This window comes from Gorilla gorilla, chromosome 8, assembly GCF_029281585.2.
Source record: "Gorilla gorilla gorilla isolate KB3781 chromosome 8, NHGRI_mGorGor1-v2.1_pri, whole genome shotgun sequence".
Lineage (NCBI taxonomy): Eukaryota > Metazoa > Chordata > Mammalia > Primates > Hominidae > Gorilla > Gorilla gorilla.
In genome coordinates this window covers 137,345,912-137,367,677 of record NC_073232.2, presented here as the reverse complement: position 1 = coordinate 137,367,677, position 21,766 = coordinate 137,345,912, and the positions used below count along the sequence as shown (strand labels likewise).

General features: G+C 48.9%; 1 protein-coding gene across 22 annotated transcripts in view; it reads left to right on the top strand.

The window, feature by feature from the left end:
- Window positions 1-21,766, top strand: part of CTBP2 (C-terminal binding protein 2) — a 174,690-nt gene that overhangs the window by 66,743 nt on the left and 86,181 nt on the right. For 5 of the 22 annotated variants that reach the window (XM_063710568.1, XM_063710567.1, XM_055354094.2 and 2 more), the window contains exon 3: window positions 21,389-21,489. The exons of 14 other annotated variants lie outside the window; for them this stretch is intronic. The gene's annotated coding sequence lies outside the window, so the exon portion shown is untranslated. Of the gene's footprint in view, window positions 1-7,810; window positions 7,947-21,388; window positions 21,490-21,766 lie in introns of all 22 variants that reach the window. 3 more of the 22 variants (XM_063710569.1, XM_063710572.1, XM_063710571.1) reach the window with 1 other exon arrangement.

The window sequence follows — 21,766 nt, the reverse complement described above, 5'->3', positions numbered from 1 at the left end:
TTTTGTGTTTGACAAAGGGGACAAAAGAATAACCCCCTAAGTATTAAGGAGCGGAGGGAAAGGAGATGAGCCCCCACTCCCTGCGCTCCCTTCCTGGTTTGCCTTTGGGTGTGCAGTTCATAGGGCTTCCTAGAAATGGCTGCATTAGGGCCGAGGGGGTGAAGACTTGGCGGGACTTCCTGGCAGAGGCAAGGACTCCTCTGCCTCCCACCTCATGACTATTGGGCCTTAGCAAGGCTTAGTGAATCCTGAGTGGGGTCATCTTTAGCCTAACCCGGAGTCACCACAGAGCTTTTGTAAACAGTGAGAAACCTACTACTTCCTACAGAAACTGTGCTGTCTGCAAAGCTCAGCATCTGCTCTAGCCTGACTCCCCAAGCCCTGTCCCTGTACACACCTAGTTTTGAGGTTAGGACATCACAAAACATCTGCCAACATCGAAAAGTCATCAGGAGCCGCCCAGACGTGGGGTGCAGTGGTGGGAAGAAGGAGCATCTTAGTCTGCTTCCTTCTGAGGTCCACAGTTCCAGAAGGACCAGCGTCCTCAGAGCATGTGGTAGTGACTGTTCTTGTCTTTTCCTGGTGGTGGGGCCTGGTGACCCCTAACACCGACGGAGCTGTTCCCAGGCTCATTTCGTCCCTTTTTCTGTGGTGAGATGAGGCTCCTCCTGCCCTCCTTGCTGGGTGGTCTTTCTGTTTTGACCACATCCCTTGGAAGCGTGGCTGGGCTCCGTAACTCCAGAGCAGCCTGGTGGTAGCTGGGGCTGCCTTCTGAGTTTGGGCTGGTGGATGCTGAGTATTTGCATTCAGAGCCTTAGGCATTGACCTTGGCTTTCTGGGACCCTACGCCCCTCTGTTTGCCTTTGTCAGTGGAGACCTTCTCACATTTAGGGATTCATTTTTTCCAAGATCTGTTTGCTAGGTGTGTGTCAAACTTCCTCCCAGAGCAGTGACATGGACGGGAATTGTGAGTGGGTTGAGAGACCTATCCTAAAAGATGGGGCTGCAGTCATCCTCAGGGGACCTCCTGTTCTCAGCTCCACCTCAGCCACACTTGGCTGTGGGTCAGCTTCTTCTGAATCAGCATCCGCAGGACAGTGCCACCCAGCCCTGCCACACCTGCTTCCTCCGCGCTTCTTCAGAGGCTGGAGCTCACCCCCATGCTGGTCGTCTGTTCTGCTTTTTTGATGCACTTACTTGTCCCTTTCAGGGTATTGCTTATGTCCTATGTTGGTTAAAAAAAAAAAAAAAATTGCCGGTAATCAGCCCCAGCCATTTCTCAGCATTTCTAGTTTGGAACTTCAGAGACACGATTCCTTTAAGGCAGGAGTTTCTACTTTGGCACTGTTGACATTTTGGGTCTGGTGGTTCTTTGTTGTGGGGGGCTGTCCTGTGCATCATACAATGTTCAACAGCATCCCTGGCCTCTCCCCACCCGATGCCAGTGTTGCCTCCCTCCCCACCCCGGCATGACCAGAGATGTCGCCAGATAGGGCCCAGTGTCCCCTGCTTGAGAGCCCCTGGTGAAGGGGTAGACGTTGATTCCATGGCCCTTGTCACACTGTACTTGAGCCATACCGTGCTTGGCACGGAAACCACCCTGTAGCCGTTGTCAGAGGTGGAGCGTCCTCCCTGAGGTGCATAACCCCCACATCATCGTTGCTTCCTTGGGCTGTGTTCTAGCGTTTGCGTCCGTCCCTTTTTCTCCTTGATTGCAGATGGAAGGGCCCTGCTCTGAGCCGTCGCCACATGCCTGGTGCTTGGCTCCATGACGCTCACACGGGTGTTCATGACAGTGCATTTGACAGACAGATTTATTTGTCACCTTGTCAGGGTGACATGTTGGGATGGCTCCACCACTTGTGTGCCATTGACACTTGGCTGTCTGAAATCAGGACAAAGCATCCCTGAGACTGATCCGAATGAGGCTTATCAGCACCAGGCACAACTTACCGCCTGCTTTCCTCTGTTTCTTTAACTTTTAATTGAAACCATTTAGTTACCACCCCTGCTGCTAGGAATCTGGGGACAATTAGGAAAGTCCCATCTGTCCTTTGAACCACATTATATTGCGTTTCTCCTCGCGATCTCGAGAAGACGGCACATTCTAGCAGCAGTGTCTTTGCCTTGCCATCTCGCCTCCCACTGGATGGTTTTTATCTCACTTGAATGAGTTATAGCAACTCTTTAATTCAATTATTTTCTCCAGTGCAGGCTTTGAGATGATTTAGTTGAATCAAACACCCGGGTTTTCCAATGCAGAGCAGTGACTCCCAGCGAGGCCGTGGGTGGGTTTTTACATTTTCACTTCCAGCCACGGTTGCGCGCGTTCTGTGCTGCCCCCCGAGCGTCCTGGCACAAGCCCCTACTTACCATTCCGAGGAGTAGATTGGAAATGGCAGATGCCGTGGGCTTTGCCAGTCTTTCCCCAAGGCAAGGAATTATCTGTCCAGTGATATTAGGTCACTGCATTCCCACCCAGCTGTGTCGAAAGAAGGGAGGGGGCGGGGCAGCCTGGGTGACGGGCAGGAAGGCCATTTATAAATTCAAGTGTGGTAAACAGTCGACTCTCCTGCTTTGGTATTTGAGTTTGAATTAAACAGAGTGTCGTGGGTGGGAGGTGTATCGTACGATCATTTTAACCATTGTGCCTTTTAATGTGGAAAATCTGCCCAAAATAGGACCTGCTGCAGTGGTTTTCACATATACAAAGAAGTGGCTAGAATGTTCTCTCAGAACAGCACACGGGATTAGAAAGGACATTTGGCCGCTGGAATTCTTCAGTGAGAATTCAGTGATTAAGCCTGTCTTCTGTTTTCCTTGTGGGCCCCAGGGTTCCTGTGGATGTCCCCACCCTCAGATTGCTGGAGTAGAAAACTTAACTTTCCAAAACACTGAGTTGTTTTCAGCCTAGCATTAGAGGTTAAAGATGCTCACGTAGAAAGCACGCAGGATGGATCTGACGAAGGAAACAGCTTCTGATACTTGAGCAGGCTTTGGACAGTGCAGATGAAGGGGGCTGAGATACTGAGGCAGGAAAGAGAACGGTCAGCTTGGGGTCTGGAGTCGCTGGGCACTGAGTGCGCATTCTGAGTGCCATTCAAGCACCACGTAACGGTTGGGGCTGGTGTCGGGTCCTGAGATGGGCCGTGGGCCACCATTAAACTCAGGAAGCACGTGCTGCCCCCGCCACTCTAGAAGGCAGGCTGTTTTCCTGGCGCTGTGTGTGCCATGCTTTGTGTGAACATCTCACTGGGTGTCGCTCTCATGTGGTAACTGGGCGTCTTGTAGAAGTCGTTGCTCCTAAACGTAAGCCAGTGCCCACATTGGGTACGTTCTGGAAGAAACAGTGTGGCCCAACATGGGCTTATCCAGAGACACAGGATACCTGCTGCCTGGTGACGTCACCACCTCCCGATGGCACCACTCTGTTCTACTCCACTGCCCCCGGGGCCCGACTTGCTGCTATGGAACTAACCCTGTAGGATGAGGCCGCCATGCCCGTGTGTGTGTCTGTCCAGGTCTGTCCCCACATACTTGCTGGTGGCGGGTGGGAAGAAGGTTAGATAAGTTACTGTCATAGATTGTGACTATGAAGTAATCCATTAGAATCTTCAGACAAGGAATGCTGGGAGTGGTGGCTCATGCCTGTAATCCCAGCACTTTGGGAGGTGGAGGCAGGACGGATCACTTGAGGTCAGGAGTTCGAGACCAACGTGGTGAAACCCATCTCTACTAAAAATACAAAAATGAGCTGGGTGTGATGGCACGTGCCTGCAGTCCCAGCTACTAGGGAGGCTGAGGCAGGAGGATCTCTTGACCCCTGCAGAGGTTGCAGTGAGCAGAGATCATAGAGATCATGCCACTATACTCCAGCCTGGGCAACAAAGGGAAACTTCATCTCAAAAAAAAAAAAAAAAAGTGTCTTCAGACAAGGAAACCATGCTCTTTGACCTAGTAATCTCCCTTCCCCACCCAATGCCAAGAAAGCTCTAATGCACCAAGATTTTAGTTATGGTGTTACTTGACAGCAAAAAGACAGATGACTCAAGCATCCAACAGTGGGAAAACAGCTAATTCTTTTTCAAATGATGCCTTCACAGTTTGAAATAAGTAGAATGCTTGTCTTAAAATGAAAAGCTTCAATATCAAATGTTGAACATTTATGAATAGAACCATAAAAATAATCATGGGGGAAAGCTGATGAGGAGCAGTTCATAGTGATTATCTTTAGTTGGTAGAATTTTGGGTGATTTTTTTTTTTTCCATACCCACTCCTCCTCCCCAAATGTTCTGTAATGAATATATGTTTGGGTTTTTTTGTTTTTTTCCAAGACAGGGTCTCACTCTGTCACCCAGGCTGTAGTGCAGTGGCACAGTCACAGCTCACAGCAGCCTTGACCTGCGGGCTCAAGCAGTCCTGCCTCAGCTCCCCACATAGCTGGGACCACAGGCATGCATCACCATGCCCAGCTAATTTTTTGTTTGTTTGTAGAGATGGGGTCTCCCTGTGTTGCCCAGACTGGTCTCAAACTCCTGGGCTCATGTGATCCTCCTGCCTTGGCCTCCCAAAGTGCTGGGATTACAGGTGTGAGCCACTGCACCTGGCCTATGTTACTTTTTAAATAGGGAATAAAATAGCTGGTCACCCTGATGCTTCCAAAGGAATCATGCATTTGTTGAAGAGGGGAACAGTGCAATGCAAGATTTACGAAGACAGAGCTGATTACCTTCTCTCCCCAGTCCTCAGATACTGTCTTTCTCTTGCCTTTACCGGGACGTACAAGTGCATCTGAGCTTACGGAGGGTGTCTGTGTTGGCTTACCGAAAGGAGTCCTGTTACTCCTGCATTCCCATTCAATACAGCAGATTGTGCATAGATACCTCTGCAGACCAGTAGGCCTCTCCAATACTTTTCCTTCCCTCTTACTGCCTTTGGGCATGTGTGCACACCCAGGATTTTACCTAAGTGGAATCTGTACTTACTATGGTTTTGGTTTGTGTTAAGTCATATCCTTTGTTTTTTCAATTGTCTCTTTTGGCAGAACCATGTATGCTAGCATCCAGCTGCCTGGACTCAATTCCTGCCTCTGCCTTTGGTAGCTGTGTGGCATTGGGAAAATGGCTGATCTTTTCTTTGCGCCAATTTCCTCCTTAAATATGAGTAATAATAGTACCTGTTTTATAAGCTTGTAAAGGATAAATGACTTAGTACCTGCAAATTACATGGACCAGTGCTTGGAGACGTAAGCACTTTGCCAACTTGCTGTCAGTGTGGTTGGTTATTTTCCCCCATCTCCCCAGTTTTGTTTTGTTTTTTATTTTATTTATTTATTTATTTTTTTTTGAGACAAGATCTTGCTCTGTCGTCCAGGGTGAGTGCCAACACAGCTTACTGCAGTCTCGATGTCCTGGGCTCAAGCAGTCCTCCCACTTCAGCCTCCCAAATAGCTGAGACTGCAGGCATATGCCACCATGCCCAGCTAATCTTTAAACTTTTGGTAGAGGTCGGGTCTCACTATGTTGCCCAAGCTGGTGTCAAACTCCTGGCCTCAAGTGATCCTTCCACCTTGGCCTCCCAAAGTGCTGGGATTGCAGGTGTGAGCCACCACGCTGGCCCTCCTCAGCTTTTTTTTTTTTTTTTTTTAACAACCATTATTATTCCATATTTTTCTATGAAATCATTTATAAACATAAAATACCTTAAGTCTGTAATTCAGTTTATGATACATATTCAGTTATGATACATTCTTTGCATTTCACTGTTTCATGTTTCAGCCAAATCCCATCCCCCCCGACCTTTTTTTTTTTTTTTTTTTTTTTGAGCCAGGGACTCTCTGTCACCCAGACTGTAGTACAGTGGCACGATCTCGGCTCACCGCAGCCTCTTCCTATTAAAGTGCTGGGATTATAGGTGTGAGCCACCGTGCCTGGCCCCTATCCCTCTATTAAGTGCCTTTCAGCAATTCTGTTTTTAGAGGAAAATTCGTTTTTGCTTCTGCCTGCTCCCTTTACCACCCCCTGCCCATGAAAGGGGGAGTTACCTGTCCAGAGCAAGCATAGCTTTGGCCGTGATCTTCAAGGACTATTGCATTGGAGCTGACTGCTGGGGCCCCTTGGCCCCCAGGTTCCCACCAGTGGAGCAAACACGGAGGGTGCAGCCTAGTCGGAAGTGTTCCCAAGGACCACATCAGTGTGCAGACTTCCAGGGGAGGGGCATATGAAACTGAGCCAACAGAGGCCAAGATGAGAACCCTCCTGTGACATGGTCCCACCCGTTAGGCCATTCCCTTGGTCAGCTGGATGGCAAATACTAGTAGTGTATGCTATGGAGCAGACATTTATTAAGTCCCTGCTGTGTGTCAAGGATTGAGCTAGGACTCTGCAGGAAATGCATGTGTAGTTCAGTCCTGGAAGCTGCCCAGCTTCCGCCTCCTGGAAGCATCCTTTTCTCCCCAGCTGCTCTCGCCTGCACATCTTACATTCTCTGGCCGGTCCTTCTGGGTGTGTTCAGCCACTTTGAGCTGTGCCTGCCTGATCTGCACACTTTGCAAATGTGTAGACTCAGAAAGAGAAACAGCCCTAACAGTGGCCAGAAGCCATTCTTGGGAGGCTCTAGGTTGACAAAAGGGTCCTTTAATAGCTCCAGGTTGACTCCTCCCCTAGACACCTGTGCTCTCCCTGAGCCACACCGTGACTTCGGAAGTTCAACTGTCATCCAGTTTGGTCGGCTCTTTCACAGAATAATTTCACTGATTCTGTCAGGCATTTTCATTACTTTGATTTAAATTTTTTGTGTCAACCTCTGGTACTTTAGAATCTCCAGATGTTGAAAAACAAAATCCCATTGGTAATGTTTGTTTTCCTTTACACTTATGAAAAAAGCAACTTTTATTCTCGCCTAAAATTTATTGTCGAGAGCACGTCTTTTAAAGTAAAAAAATGTTTGCAGCATGTCATATGGCTCTGAAATACTATGTAGGTCGCAGCTTGTTTTGAGGCATAAGTGACAAATATACTTGTGAGAGATGTTATTCTTACCCTATTAAAGAAATTAGAACATGGCTTTTGTGTCTCTGATACTGATTTTATATCTTCGCAACCGAATTTGTGAATCCCAGCTAGAGTAAAAGACACACTTGATGCATGAAGAAAGTGAAATGGTTCTGTTTGGTATTTATCTCATCTTGATCTTTGGCTTGGAAGAACTGATAATGAAACTCTCTTCGGGAGGACAGAGAGCTCTGGGGCATTTATCTCCCAACTAGGTCTCCGAATTTGGTGCAGTTCTTGAAGGTAGGTGGGTTTACACAGTGGTGAGAAGTGGGAAGTATGAAGGGTGTGATCTTCGCCCTCTTTTTGTATGCCCGTTAACAAAACTCAATTGTTAGGCGTTGAGTAGGGCTGTTGATTTCTAGCCAACGGAAACACTTACTGTGTAATTTCCAGGAGAGAGACATTTTCAGGTGATGTGGACTCATTCCCTGCAGTTCAGAAGGTAATGAGCAATAGTGATCAATCCTGAGGTTATCCGGGGTGATTTCAGCTTGTCCATTGCATTGATTGATAAATGGCATGCTCTGAGGCTGGTTGTGTTGTTTCGCCACGATTGAGTGATGACCAGCAGCATCAAAGAAAACCCTCAGTTTGCATGGCAGGTATTAGAAGTGGCTGCCTTGATGCCTCCTGTCATCGTTTGAGTGGTAAAGAGACATTCTTTGTATGTTTATAACTCTTGATTTGGGGTCATGGTTATCATCTGTACTAACTGCACAGGTCATCCCGCTCCCATCCCTTTTTCATTCTTTAGAATCCCCCACAGCAGTCCACGCCCCTTGCCAACTTCCTTCCACTATCCTGGTTCTGTTCCACTATCCTGGTCCTGCCGACTGCAGTGCTGTTCCGTGAGCTTCTTGAATGACATCGTACGGTATCTCCGACGCACAGTACGTACCAGTTACAGTTGTCTTGACAGGATCTCCTGTGACCTTTTGTCCCTTTTCAGTTTAGCTCTTGGTGGCTCCATAGGCTCTCAGGCATCCTGGACAGTTCTCTGTGGGCTGGCGTCCTGAGTCAGATTCCAGGGCCAGATGTGAGCTGTGCCTTGACCATTTGAAGAGTTCACCAAAGGAGGTGGGAATGGAAGGTGCAGGAAAGTAACTCAGGCACCCGAGGCTGCTGAGCCCAGAGAAGAAGCACCTGTCCTTGGAGTATTGTCCCAGGAAATGGGGAGGCAACCGGTTCCAGAGGGCAGAACTGGGTTGGGAGACAAGGAAGCACAGTTCTTGTAAATCAAGAAAATTCGTAAAGCCACATAAGCTGTCCACCAGCGAGAGAGAGCATGTACATGCTGTGAGCTGCAGTCAGGCCGCCTGGCCACAAGGCATGTCGTGGCATGCTGTGGGAGTCGGCGTTGAAGCATCCCAAAGACCTCTTGTGCTTAAACAAAGCTGAGTTATTCAGCACACTCCTAGATGTGGGGTCTGATTGTTGGTCAAACTGAAGGACTCGAGAAAATGAGGACTAAGTGCGGGGATGAGAGACATGTGAGTGGGTGTTCGGCCGATAGAATGACAGAAGGAGCAGGCCCAGGCTCTTTGGAAGACAGACCTTTGCCCTTCAGGGGGATTGGGGGAGTGTTTCCTGGCAGGTGTGGACATTCGTCCTCATGGATGTCTTCTTTATAATAACCTGCGGAGGACGGCCCAGCGCATCATGCCACTGACCTTCACTGATGCTTCTGTACTTAAGAAGTAATGGCCCTTGGCCGGGCGCGGTGGCTCACGCTTGTAATCCCAGCACTTTGGGAGCTGGAGGTGGGCGAATCACCTGAGGTCAGGAGTTCAAGACCAGCCTGGGCAACATGGCGAAACCCCGTCTCTACTAAAAATACAAAAATTAACCGGGCATGGTGGCAGGCGCCTATAATCCCAGGTACTCGGGAGGCTGAGGCGGGAGACTCGCTTGAACCCAGGAGTTGGAAGTTGCAGGGAGCTGAGATCACACCACTGCACTCTAGCCTGGGTGACAGAACGAGACTCTGTCTCAAAAAAAAAAAAAAAGAAATTGCCCAAATTTTCCTTTCAAGATTGAAGTTAGGGCTGAAGAATCAGGGCTGGCTCATGATCTCTTCAGACTCAGTCATCCATCCATTCAGAGATCGTGTGTGTGGGCGCACGTGTGTGTCGTGGAGTGTTCCTCAGGATCCGCAGGTGCAGTGGCCGCGCTCCCACCGAACTTGTGTTCTAGGGGCGGAGCCCCCTCCCTGAGGGCCTGTGGTCTTGCTGGCTTTCTCAGTGTCAAGTGGAGAGTATGTTGTCTTAGTCCGCTTTGGCTACTATAACAAAATTCCATAATCAGGTGGCTTATAGCAACAGAAATTTAATTCTCACAATTCTCGGGAAATCCAAGACCAAGATGCCAGCAGATTCAATGTCTGATGAGGGCCCACGTTCTGGTTCAGAGACGGTACTCTCTCGCTGTGTGGAAGGGTCAAATGAGATCTTCCTTTTTTTTTTTTTTTTTTTAATAAAATTTTGCTCGATTGCCCAGGCTGGAGTGCAGTGGTGCGATCTCGGCTCACCGCAACCTCCACCTCCCAGGTTCAAGTGATTCTCGTGCCTCATCCTCCCAAGTAGCTGGGATTACAGCCGATTACCAGCATACTTGGCAAATTTTTGTATTTTCTCCTGCCTCAGTCTCCCGGGTAGCTGAGATTACAAGGATTGCTGGATCAAAGTTTACCACGCTTGACAAATTTTTGTATTTTTAGTAGAGACGAGGTTTCGCTATGTTGGCCAGGCTGGTCTCGAACTCCTGACCTCAGGTGATCCACTTACCTCGGCCTCCCAAAGTGCTAGGATTACAGGCATTAGCCACTGCGCCTTGGCCAAAAGAGCTCTTTCGTCAGGCACTAATCCCGTTCATGAGTGCTCCACCCTCATCATCTAATTACCCCACAAAGGCCTCACCCTCTAATACCATCACCTTGGGGATGAGGCTTTCAGCATAGGAATTTGCAGAGGACACAAACATTAAGACCAGAGAGATACTTTGGACTGAGGGGACCCTTTGGTGGGAACGCAGGGAGTGGTTCTCTGTGGGGAGGCTGAGATTGGCGTGGCAGGAGGAGGCCAGCCATGGGGCATCTGGGGAAAGGTCTCGAGGCCGAGGGGCTGTACCCAGGGCAGGAGCCAATGCGGTTGTGGCCCTGTGAGGGCAGACCCGGATCTTGACCACGAAGGCACTGGGCGTTGCTGGAGAGCTTCCAGACACTGGGCTAGGATCACATTTCAGTTTCCAGTGAGAATCCTCCTGGGTGTCTCTGGAAAATGGCTTGGAAGGGATAAGAGCAGAAACAAGGGGATCATTTAAGTGAACTCATATAGTAGCAGAGCTGTGCATTGACATTACCCACACCCCAGCTGCGAGAGTCCCTGTTAATGCAAGGTGGCCGGTTTAAAGCTGACACGACTAGATTTCCCCATGGAGTGATTTGCTGAAGGCTTTGGGCTGGAAGTTCCAGCGCCCGCAGAAAACTTACTGTTGGAGGTTCTTCACCCTCGTTTCTGAAGGAAAGCTCCCAGCTCTGCCTGGAGCCTGGGATGGAAATTGTCTCTGGTTAATAGGATCTTTAAGACAGCTAAATCCTGCACTAAAGACTTGATGCAACTGCTGTTGCACACGGAGGTGGCTCCCCTGCCATATGCCCGCAGAGCTTTCTTTCATTGTCATTACAGAGAGTCAGACGTGTGTACAGGAAGGAGACGGGATCCTGCCGTAATGACTTTGTCTTCACCATCTTTTCTCAGCTGCTTAAATTGCTGTCAGGGCAGCGTAGGAATCTTAAAGGAGGGAGTTTTCTCTGATATAATTATGCTGTTAGTAAAAATGTTGGCGGCTTTTCTCTACTTTTCCCCTTAGCCACCAAAATAAAACTCTTTATCTTGGAACTCGGCAGCTGTTTGCAATCCGCCTCATTTCTCCTGCTGATGTATTGGTGTCGCAGCTTGGGTGATGGGTGGTGACATGAGGGTTGAAGGTAATTTCTGTCGCAGTCCCATCGTCATGAGCCAGGACCTGGAGTGCTGGAGGTGCGCCAGGTCGGGTCATCTTTGGGTTTTGCCCAGTGAGCTGTTGCTAAGGAGAGGGCTTTGTTTGCCTAGAGCTGGGGGAAATGTTCAAGGGCAGGCACACATTGGCAGAGATCTGCTGACGTGGCGACGGCAGAACTCATGGCTGTGTGTCAAGCCTGGGCAGTAACAGGTGGCGAAGGCCAAACCTTCGGGGGCAGACTTGGGGCAGCAGTGGAGACGTGTTTTGGGGATCTCAAGGCGTCTTGGTGGGAAAGAGTGCCGGTGGGTCAGGAAGGCGGGGGTGCTGGGACACTGCTGCTGCTTGGGTGGGGTCAGGACCTGCTACACAGATACCAGACCCACCCTCTGCCAGGGGACACAGAACGGGCAAGGAGAAGGGCTGTGCTTCTGAGTGCTTCACTGGTCTGGAAACCCATGTTTTAACTGGAGCCGCCCCCGGACCCCTGAGACTGAGGTGGTGTGAACCTCAGGGCTGGGGAGGTGGCTTCCAGGGGACCACCTCCTCACGCCCTCCCTTCCCAGAGAGGATGGGGAAGGTTTGGGCGGGAGCCTCCGGACTGGTAGGGACTCCACCTAGAGGCCAGCCCCTCGTGGGGTAGGCACAGAGGCCTCCAGAGCGCCTCCCTCTGAGTCACATTCCTTCTCATTTAGTCACCTTTCCTTCCACGGGGCTGCTGTTGGCCTCGAAATAGAAGGATGACTGCACCGTTCTCTGTGCAGCTTCTTTCCTGAGATGTTCCCCAAGCCCCTCAAGGCGTCCTTCGTGATGCACTTCTAAACGGCAGCCAGCTGGGCTCACAGTGGCTCACACCTGTAATCCCACGACTTTGGGAGGCCAAGGCAGGAGGATTGCTTGAGCTCAGAAGTTCAAGACCAGCATGGGCAGCATACATAACATCTCTACAAAAAATAAAATAACATAGTGGGCTCTTTTCTCTGCAAAAAAAATCAAAAAAACGTAGCTGGGGCCAGGCGCCGTGGCTCACACCTGTAATCCTAGCACTTTGGGAGGCCAAGGCGGGCAGATCGTTTGAGGTTAGGAGTTCTAGACCAGCCTGGCCAACATAGTGAAACCCCATCTCTACTAAAGAATACAAAAATGAGCTGGGCGTGGTGGCGCATGCCTCTAATCCCAGCTACTCGGGAAGCCGAGGCAGGAAAAATGCTTAAACCAGGGGACGGAGGTTGCAGTGAGCCCAGATCGCACCACTGCACTCCAGCTGGATGACAGAGCAAGACTCCGTCTCAAAAAAACAAAACAAAAAAAACTTTAGCTGGGTGTGATGGTGCATGCCTACAGTCACAGCTACTTGAGAAGCTGACGTGGCAGGACGGCTGGAGTCCAGGAGGTCAAGACTGCACTCCAGCCTGGGAGGCAGAGTGAGATCCTGCCTTAAAACAAACAAACAAACAAACAACAGCGAGTGTATCCTGGGTGCTTGTTCGGACTAAGATGCGAACAGAGGGCTTTGCGTTATGGTCTTTGATCCTGGCTGCATTTTCATTAGGCTAGATGGTCACGGTAATGTGGTATCTTTTCCTTTTTTGTAGACAGGCGACTGAGTCTCAGAGGGCGGTATCCTGGCCCAGGTCGGGGATCTGCACATGGCTGTCAGTGTTGTGTCCTCGGACAGCCCTGTCCTGGGAACTCAGCGGCTCAGCAGTGGTGCCTGTGGAATGGGCCTCTGTTTTCACCGAGTAGTTGACCCCATCTAGCACGACAGGGAGACTCTTTTTTATCCAGAAGCCAAATCAAGAGAGGCTTTTCTGAGTGACTTGGCTGTGCTTTTTTCCAGCTTTGGAAAGTATGTTGCGAATGCGTGCTGGCCCTGGTGGTCTTATGTTGTTGGTGTCAGATGTAAACTTGCGACGTGAAGGCAGAATTTAAGTCTAGCTTTATTTAGTCCAACACGTGTTGTGCAGCAGCCGCTGGCTGCAGAGCCAAGGGGATAACCATCCCCTCCCAGTACTTGCAGTCTGGTGGGGACCAACCCCCCAGAGAGATGGACCCTGTGCTGGCTCAGAGGGAGAGGGCACTTAAATCTTGCTTGGTGTGCTCTGGGAAACCCTCTCCTGGAGCATTGGCTTCTGAGCTGAATTTTCTGGAGTAGAAGGTAATGCCGAGGCCTGCTGGACATATGTCCTGTGAAAATTCTCAGAAAGGCTGGGTGCAGGGGCTCACGCCTATAATCCCAGCACTTCAGGAGGCCGAGGCAAGCAGATCATTTGAGGTCTGGCATTTGAGACCACCCTGGCCAACATGGTGAAACCCCGTCTCTACCAAAAATACAAAAAGTTAGCCAGATGTGGTGGCGTGCACCTGTGGTCACAGCTACTCAGGAGGCTAAGGCACGAAAATCGCTTGATCCCACGAGGCGGAGGTTGCAGTGAGCTGAGATCATGCCACTTCACTCTAGCCTGGGCGACAGAGCAAGACTCTGTTTCAAAAAAAAAAAAAAAAGAAGAAAGCTGGCAGAATGATCATGGATACAGTGTGCAAACGTGACTTGTGCAGCCACCATACTCTCCTCATGGGGGAGTAAAAATTAGCTGGAAATGATACCTGAGGCAAGAGGCCTATTAAATCTTATTAATAATTGATTTTAGTGGGAAGTACAAGTTCAGTACATAAAGCAGGAGCTTTTTGGGGAAGTTACTGAGTTTTTTGTCTTCTCCAGAGAGAGGCCAGAAGGGCAGCATCTCCAAGGTGAATCTGCCCATTGGCTGTAAGGAGCGTGGGCGAGGACTTAAGAGGCAGCTCATCTGGCCACATCTCCAAGGCGAGGCTGTCCATTGGCTGTAAGGAGCATGGATGGGGATTTTGAAGACAGTGTGTCCCGGAGCCGGCCTGCAGAGACAGGCTGCCTGGGGGGAGGAGGGCAGCCCCCAGCTCCGGCGTGGCCAGCCCTGACCTTGGGCCATCAGGGAGGGCATGCCAAGCTTTGTGACTTTCAGGTCTGTTCTCTTGCCCACGGGCTGGTTCTGGCTGGTTTCTGGACTGTACTGTGGCCGTGTGGAATTCTCTGGCACACAGCAGCAGGTACAGAGCCTGCCCCTGGGCAGCGCTGACCATGCTGGCCTGGGGTTTGGATACTTGAGCCTGGGTAGAGACAGGGTGGGTTCTCGGTGGCCACTTCCTCTGCAGCAGCCAACAGCAGAGACAGGAGGAGGCCTGGGACCTTGCCCTGCTTGACCCGCCTGTCTTTCCGTCTGAAGCGCCCCTGACATGCTGTGACTCTTACTTTATTTTTGATAGTTTACCTTTAAGAGTAATGAAATCACATTGCAAAAATTTGGGTTCTCTGGGAAAATATCAGTCAATCTTGATTCTAAAACTTGAACACAATCACTGTGGCCATTCATGTCTTTTTTTTTTTCCCCTTTAACTTTTTCTTTTGACATAATTACAGACTTACAGAAGAGTTGTAAGAATGGAACAAAGAATTTCTAATTACCCTTTACCTAGCCTCTCCAAATGACATTTTACCACATCTGCTTGTGTTTCTCTCATACACAGAAACACGCACAGAGTATATAATTTTCAGATCCCTCTGAGATATTTGCAAATATATAAGGGTAAAGTATTTAGGGATGGAGGAGTTAATTTTTCCTAAACACAGCGCACATTCTTTCACATAAGACAAGTATCAAGGTCAGGAAATTAACATTGATAATCATATCTAGTATTCAGATCTTACTGATTTGCCAGTAGTCCCAATAAGATCCTTTATAGCAAAAGAAACTTTGGATTCTGCGTTGCCTCTGGTTTCCTTGTCTCTTTAGTCATCTTTAATCTGGAACCGTTTCTTGTCCTCCTTTGTACCATGACATTGATGTTTTTGAAGAGAGCAGATGAGTCATTTTGTAGAATGGCCCTCAGTTCAATTTGTCCTGTGTTTTTTCCTGATTCGAGTTGGGCACTTTGGGCGGGAATGCTCAGGAACCACTGTTGTTGTCAGCACAGCGGATTAGGAGGGCACATCATGTGAATTTATCTTATTATTGGTGGGGTTAACTTTGATCACTTGGCTAAGATCGTGTCCGTCTTTCTCCACTGTAAAGCTATTATCTCAATCTCCTTTTTTTTTTTTAAGTCCTGTGCGTGATTTTGTGTATTGTAACATACCAGGTCTGGGTATGGGATGTGGGAGGCAGCGCTGAGTGTCCTTAATTTGTGGAGGTGACACATGTGCAGTTGCCTCTACTGAACGTTAAGAGTGCACTCCTGTGACCCTGAGTTGAGTTCAGAGACTCCTATCAGGTCAGAAGAGCTCCTGCTGTTGACCTGCAGGGCACAGCTTGAGACCTAAGTCTGGCCCTTCCAGATGGGCCATGGCTAAGGTTCCCTCATTCAATAAATAATTGATGACTTCAGCTGCTGTATGCATGGATTTCTCACGTGACTATTTTTCCCCCTTTTTAAATTTCTTATGTGCGTTTGGAGACCCTTTGGCAGTGGGGCCTGGAGCTCCTTTTAGAAAAGATCCATAGGAGATTGTGTTTCCAATGATGACAGCCAAGATGGCGCAGATGGCAGCCCTCCCATGCTAGGGGTGTTGTCAGGTCGACAGCGCTCAATCCCCATTGTTCCGGAAAGGCCAGAGGACAGTGACCAGGGGCAGAGGAGGGTGCACTCTCATGGCCCAGCCCCTCACTTAGCCCACCTGCCCTGGGCTGGGTGCACTGGCGGCTACCACTGCTTGGTAAGAGGTACGGGTGACAGATGTCTTGGTTGAGGGTGTGGGTGTGTGTTTTTTTTTGCCCCTAATCCAAGGAAACTGGGTGTATTTCTCTTTGTGAGTTTTGACTGCTGTTCCCCTAAGTCGAGTTATATGGAAGCATGATTTATCTTCTCCAAAAAATATGGGCCCCTCAGTGAAGTTAAACAGAGTATAAAATGCCTTCATGGTAGTTAAATTTATACTCTGTTAAAATGATTTGTGCACTTCGCAGTAAGCTGTGGTATTAAGTGCATAAATATACAGCGGAGTTAACTTGGAGGAACGTTTTATTTGACAGGATCACTTAAATGCTCAGGTACAGTATCGAAACCATTTAGCATGGTTACCAGGAATGGAGGGTGAGCCGACTCTGTTTAAAATCTGCAGAAAACATTCAGAATCCAAAGGAAAGCTTGTAAGTAAGTACTTCTCCATGGAGTGCTTAATCGTGGAAGTGGTTTTCATCACAGGAGAGAGGATTGCAATTTCTAAATCAGTCTCCCTGCATCATGTGAGAAAATGCCTTGTAAATAAACTCTCCATTGGAATAGTCACTTGTCCTAAGCGTGGAACTGATTCTATTCAAATTAGCAATCATTATAGATATTTTGGTCTTCTATTGTCAATGACAATACATTTTCCTGTGGGAATAGGTTATTTAGTCCATATTGGGACATTACAGGAGAATTAATAATTAATGACATGCTAGTGCTCGGCCCACCCTTCTGTTTTTGTAGCCAAGGCTTGATTGGATTTTCTGTATGTATAATGGGCTGTTTCAAAATGGTCTTGCCTCATTGTTTCTTCATATCTTATTGAAACCAACCCACTGTTGATCTTAATCTGCGTAAGGAGAACGCGGAGTATGGCATTCTCAGGACTGAATGCCTTGATTTTAAGTTTGGAAGGAGATCCAACCGGGCAGATGAATTGACCGGTGGTGAATATTCTGTAGCATTTTCCTCCCTGGAGAGGAATGCCGCCACCGCTGGGAACCGTGGACTGGCATGTGAGCCAGTAGCTGTGGAAGGCGCTGTGCCCCGTGTCCTCCGTGTACTTTAGAGCAGGAGCCTCACACATGGTGGAGCCGGGTGATATCCCGAGCAGGCTCCCGAAAGCTCCTGGTGGCCCATCAGGGGCTGGTTTTTCCACCTTTTTTTTTTTTTTTTTTTTTTTTTTTGAGACAAGGCCTCACTCTGTCACCCAGGCAGGAGTGCAGTGGCATGATCTTGACTCACTGCAACCTCTGCCTCCTGGGTTCAAGCAATTCTCGTGCCTTAGCCTCCCGAGTAGCTGGCATTACAGGCACTCGTCACCATGCCCGGCTCGTTTTTTTTTTTTTGTATTTTTAGTAGAGACAGGGTTTCACCATGTTGGCCAGGCTGGTCTTGAACTCCTGACCCCAAAATGATCTGCCCGCCTCAGCCTTCCAGAATGCTGGGATTACAGGCACGAGCCACCGTGCCAGGCCTGGTTATTCCAAATTTTTTGATTGGTCTAGAATTTGTAATGAATGGTAGGAAAACACAGCAGGAAAAAGAAAGAACATTATTGTTGGTAAGGGTCAGATTAAGCCCTGGGTGAGAGTCATGAGTCCCTAGAGGTATCTGAAGAAGTCCTCCTGGCTTTGGCCATCTCTACAGGATCCGGTGCTTGCTCCACCTCCAGAGCTGTCCCCAACCATCGCAGCTTGGCTTGTCTGTGACCTCGTGTCAACTCAAAACAGCACTTTCCCCCCGACACTTTGAAGTCAACCCTGGTAGAATTTGTCAGGAAATGGCCAATGTGTGTTGGGTTTAAAAAAAAAAAAAGGCTGTGGAAGTAGAACAATCTTGGGGTTGCCACAGAACAGGCAGTTTGAGGTGACGAAGTGGCTTTGTAATCAATAATAATTGATAAGACCTTGTTTCTGGCAGGCTGTAGTCAAAAATAATCTTCTTGGACTTATCTTCGCCTAGGAAATATGTCCTAGAACCTCCCTCCTCTGTTGGTCTCAATGCCCAAGCCCGTCCTCCCACAAGAAAGGTGTTTTTTTGTTTTTTTTGTTTTTTTGTTTTTTTGTTTTTTTTGTTTTTTTTGAGACGGAGTCTCACTCTGTCGCCCAGGCTGGAGTGCAGTGGCGCGATCTCGGCTCACTACAAGCTCCGCCTGCCAGGTTCACGCCATTCTCCTGCCTCAGCCTCCAGAGTAACTGGGACTACAGGCGCCTGCCACCATGCCTGGCTAATTTTTTGTATTTTTAGTAGAGACGGGGTTTCACCATGTTAGCCAGGATGGTCTCCGTCTCCTGACCTCGTGATCTGCCCGTCTTGGCCTCCCAAAGTGCTGGGATTACAGGCATGAGCCACCGCGCCCGGCCTGAGAAAGGTTCTTATGGGAATTGTGATGATGGGGTCAGAGCAGCCCCCACCTCCCCCCATCAGCACCACCCAGGGCTGAATCTGAAGTCAGACTTGGCTGCTTAAGCCACAACCTAAGATAACTTTGAATACCAGGTGCTGAAATCACAGAACAGACTCCAAATGGTGGCCCCGTTTGGACTAAATGAGAGGTGAGCTGAGGTTGAACACTGGAGGCAGAGGGCCGGGGGCCCCGTGGGCATCAGCTGGGGTGGGCATCACCACGGTGCCCCCAGCTTTTTCATGGGTGGTTTCTTCAGCTGACCTGGGTTTTCAGGGTTCTTTTAGGCAGGCTCCCAGTTGTTTGTCTCAGAGAGCCCTTTTTGTTGGTAATCCCAAGCCCAGAACTTTCCAGAATGTGCTGTTGGATGCGGCTTTATTCTTTGATCCCTTCAAAAAATGAACCACACCGATTACTATTGGCTGCCAGGCCTGGTGAGGGGGTGAGTGAGCCCTTTCTGCGAGCCCGGGGAGTTTGGAGCCAGATGGGGGTTCTTCCTTCCCCATCTCCAGTCCTGTTGCTCTAAGAACACAGATAAGTGAATCACTCCATCCCCAACAGGTGCCGCCTTATCCCTGCTGACGTCAGAAACCAACTCTGCAGAAACCAACTCTCCCCAGCTCACACATGCTAGAAACGCTGAATGTGTCTTATACCCTGCATCTCATTACATGTGTCTTGAAAATGTGGCTTTTCTTTATGTATATAAACCTACATTCACAGCTCTGCACAATCAGTGTTTTGTTTTCCACTTACAATAGCGACATTTTGGTGGTAGCGGTGCCTGACACGCATTTCATTTTTATTTAACTTATAAAACCTTGGGGTGAGTGCTTCTGGACACACGAAAGCTTTCATGGAGTGCAAGAGCGGTGAATTTTTTTCTCTTTTCAAAATGGAGGCGTGGCGCATCTGGACACACACATCAGTTGGCCTGACCTGTGCGTTCACTACAGGAAGTAAAAGTTTGGATGACATCACTGCAGGGTTATTTCTTGTTATTGTAATTAATGGACCAGCAGGAAGTAGCGAGACAGATGATTCTTGGCAGAAATGACCATTTAAAGGGGGAAGGATGAAGAGGGTCTGGGAAGGAAGAAACCTTTCTGGACATTTAAACTCTCCAGGGATGAAATAGGGAAATACGTAGACAGTGCACAAGGAACGAGCCGTCTCTTGCCAGAGTGGATATAAAATTGTTAACCCCTGCTACAACTCAGTTTCTGTTTTTCTCTCTGCCTTCTCAGAATAACGCCGACCTGACTGGCACTGGGTTTTGTCTGGTCCTTTTGTGCCAAGTGTGTCTTCCACGTCAGGTCGGTGGCAGGAGAACTCGGAAAGTGAAGTCTGTGCTGCGTGGAGAGGCGCGCTGCCTCTCAAGTCCCAGGTGCTCTTTTGTGTGAGTGGAAGGAGCTGGAAGGAGTGTGGGGCTGGGATGAAAGAAGGGAGGTGGCCGAGTTCCTGGGGAAAGAGCTGAGTGGTGACAGTGGTCCTGGACAGAACTGAACCCAGAGGAGATCTTCTGGACCCAGAGGAGATCTTGACCCTCCTTGAAGTTGAGCCTCCCATGGTGTGTAGGGGCCAGAGCTGACTGGGCGATGGCCGTGCTCCCAAAGTGGTTGAGCTGGGGCTGGAACCCAGCTGCTGCCTGGACCAGCCTTCCAGGGCCAGTGTCACACCCCAGCCCACCTGAGTGGAGTTGGCAGGGTTGGAGCCTTAAGCCACGTTTGCTCAGGGTCGTCTTCTGTGGCCCAGAGGTGGGTGCTGCCTGTGGTGTTAAGGGATGATAGCGGGGTACTGGGGGTCTGGAGCTTGGGAAAAGAAAGGATAGAGGAGGCTCTTCGTGGGAGGGAGAGAGGGAGTAGTTCATTTCTGTGTACGGTTCCATTGTGTGATGATAGCACAGGTTATACACCCATTCTGTGCGTGGTCATTTGGGATTTGTAGCTTTGAGCTGTTAGGGATGCTGCTGCCATGATCATGTCATTTGGTGCACATGTGCTACACGCATGTCTGTTGAGCACATACCTAGAAGAAGATTGCTGGCCCATTGGGATACACATGCTCAGCTTTGGTGGAAACCGCCTGGTGGTTTTCTAGAAGAGTTGTACCAATTTCCACTCCTGCCAGCTGCGCATGGGAGTTCTGTTCCACAGCTTTGGCAGTTCTTAGCATTATCCTCTGCATTTGGCAATTCTTAGCATTATCCTCTGCATTTGGCAATTCTTAGCATTATCCTCTGCATTTGGCAATTCTGGTGCATTTGTAGTAGAAGCTCAGCACGTTTTAATCTGTATTTTCCTGGTGCATATTAGATACCTTTTCATTGGCTATTTGGGTATTCTCTTAAGTTCCTGTCAAGTCTTTTGCCTGTTCTAAAAATTGCTTTGTCTGGATTTTTTTCTTACCGTGTCTTAGTCCATTTTGTGCTGCTGTAACAGAATACCACAGAATGAGTAGTTTATAATGAGCAGAAATTGGCTTGCAGTTTTTGAGGTTGGGAAGTCCAAGATCACAAGGTTGGCATCTGGCGAGGGTCTTCTTGCTGTGTCATTCCCTGACCAGGGGGCAAAGAGAGAGGAGAAAGAGAAAAGGGAATAAAATTCACCTTTTTGTAAGGAACCCACTCGCACGATAACAGCATTGATTCATTAATGGGCGTGGAGCCTCATGGCCTAATCACCTCATTAACGCCCCACCTCCCAGAATGATGGGGGATCAAGTTTCCAGCATACTCTTTTTGGGGGCCACATGCAAACTGTGGTATACTGGAACTGTAGAAATTCTTGATATATTCTAGATGGAAGACCATTGTTGCATATTTTTACTGAAATATGTTCTCACTTTGTATTGTCACTCTGTAATCTTTTTGATGAGCAGAAGCTTTTTATGATGGCTAGTCTTAGATTTTATGGTTGGTGCATTTGTGTCTTAGATCACCGTTGTCTACCCAAGATCCTGAGGATATTCTCCTTCGTTTTCTTTTAAAAGTTTGGTTTACTTTATTGAGTCTGTCTGGCGTCAGTTAGGAGTCCAGGTTCCCACCTATTATTGTTTTCTCGGCTCTGCCTGTGGAAGTCGTAGTCAAGGTAGGACTCATGGTTCCACAGGTGGCTCCAGTGTCACTGTGCCATTGAGCTGCCATCTCAGCTCATTGTACTTCTCTGCCAGGTTAAACCTGTAGCTGATGAGGAACAGCCCTGAGTGATGTGTGGGGTCCAAGTTGTTGAGAAGGGCCGAGGAAACGGAAGTACTACACAGAGTGCTTCAAGGTAAGAAAGAAGTTACTGGAGAACAACACTGAATACATGCTGTGCACTCTGAAACGTACACCCAGTCACACTTACTTCAATGTAAAAAGGACAGTGTTTGCCAGGCGCTGTGGCTCACGCCTGTAACCCAGCACTTTGGGAGGCCAAGGCGGGCGGATCACCTGAGGTCAGGAGTTTGAGACCAGCCACGGTGAAACCCCGTCTCTACCAAAAATACAAAAATTGCTGAGCGTGATGGCGGGCGCCTGTGATCCCAGCTACTCAGGAGGCTGAGGCA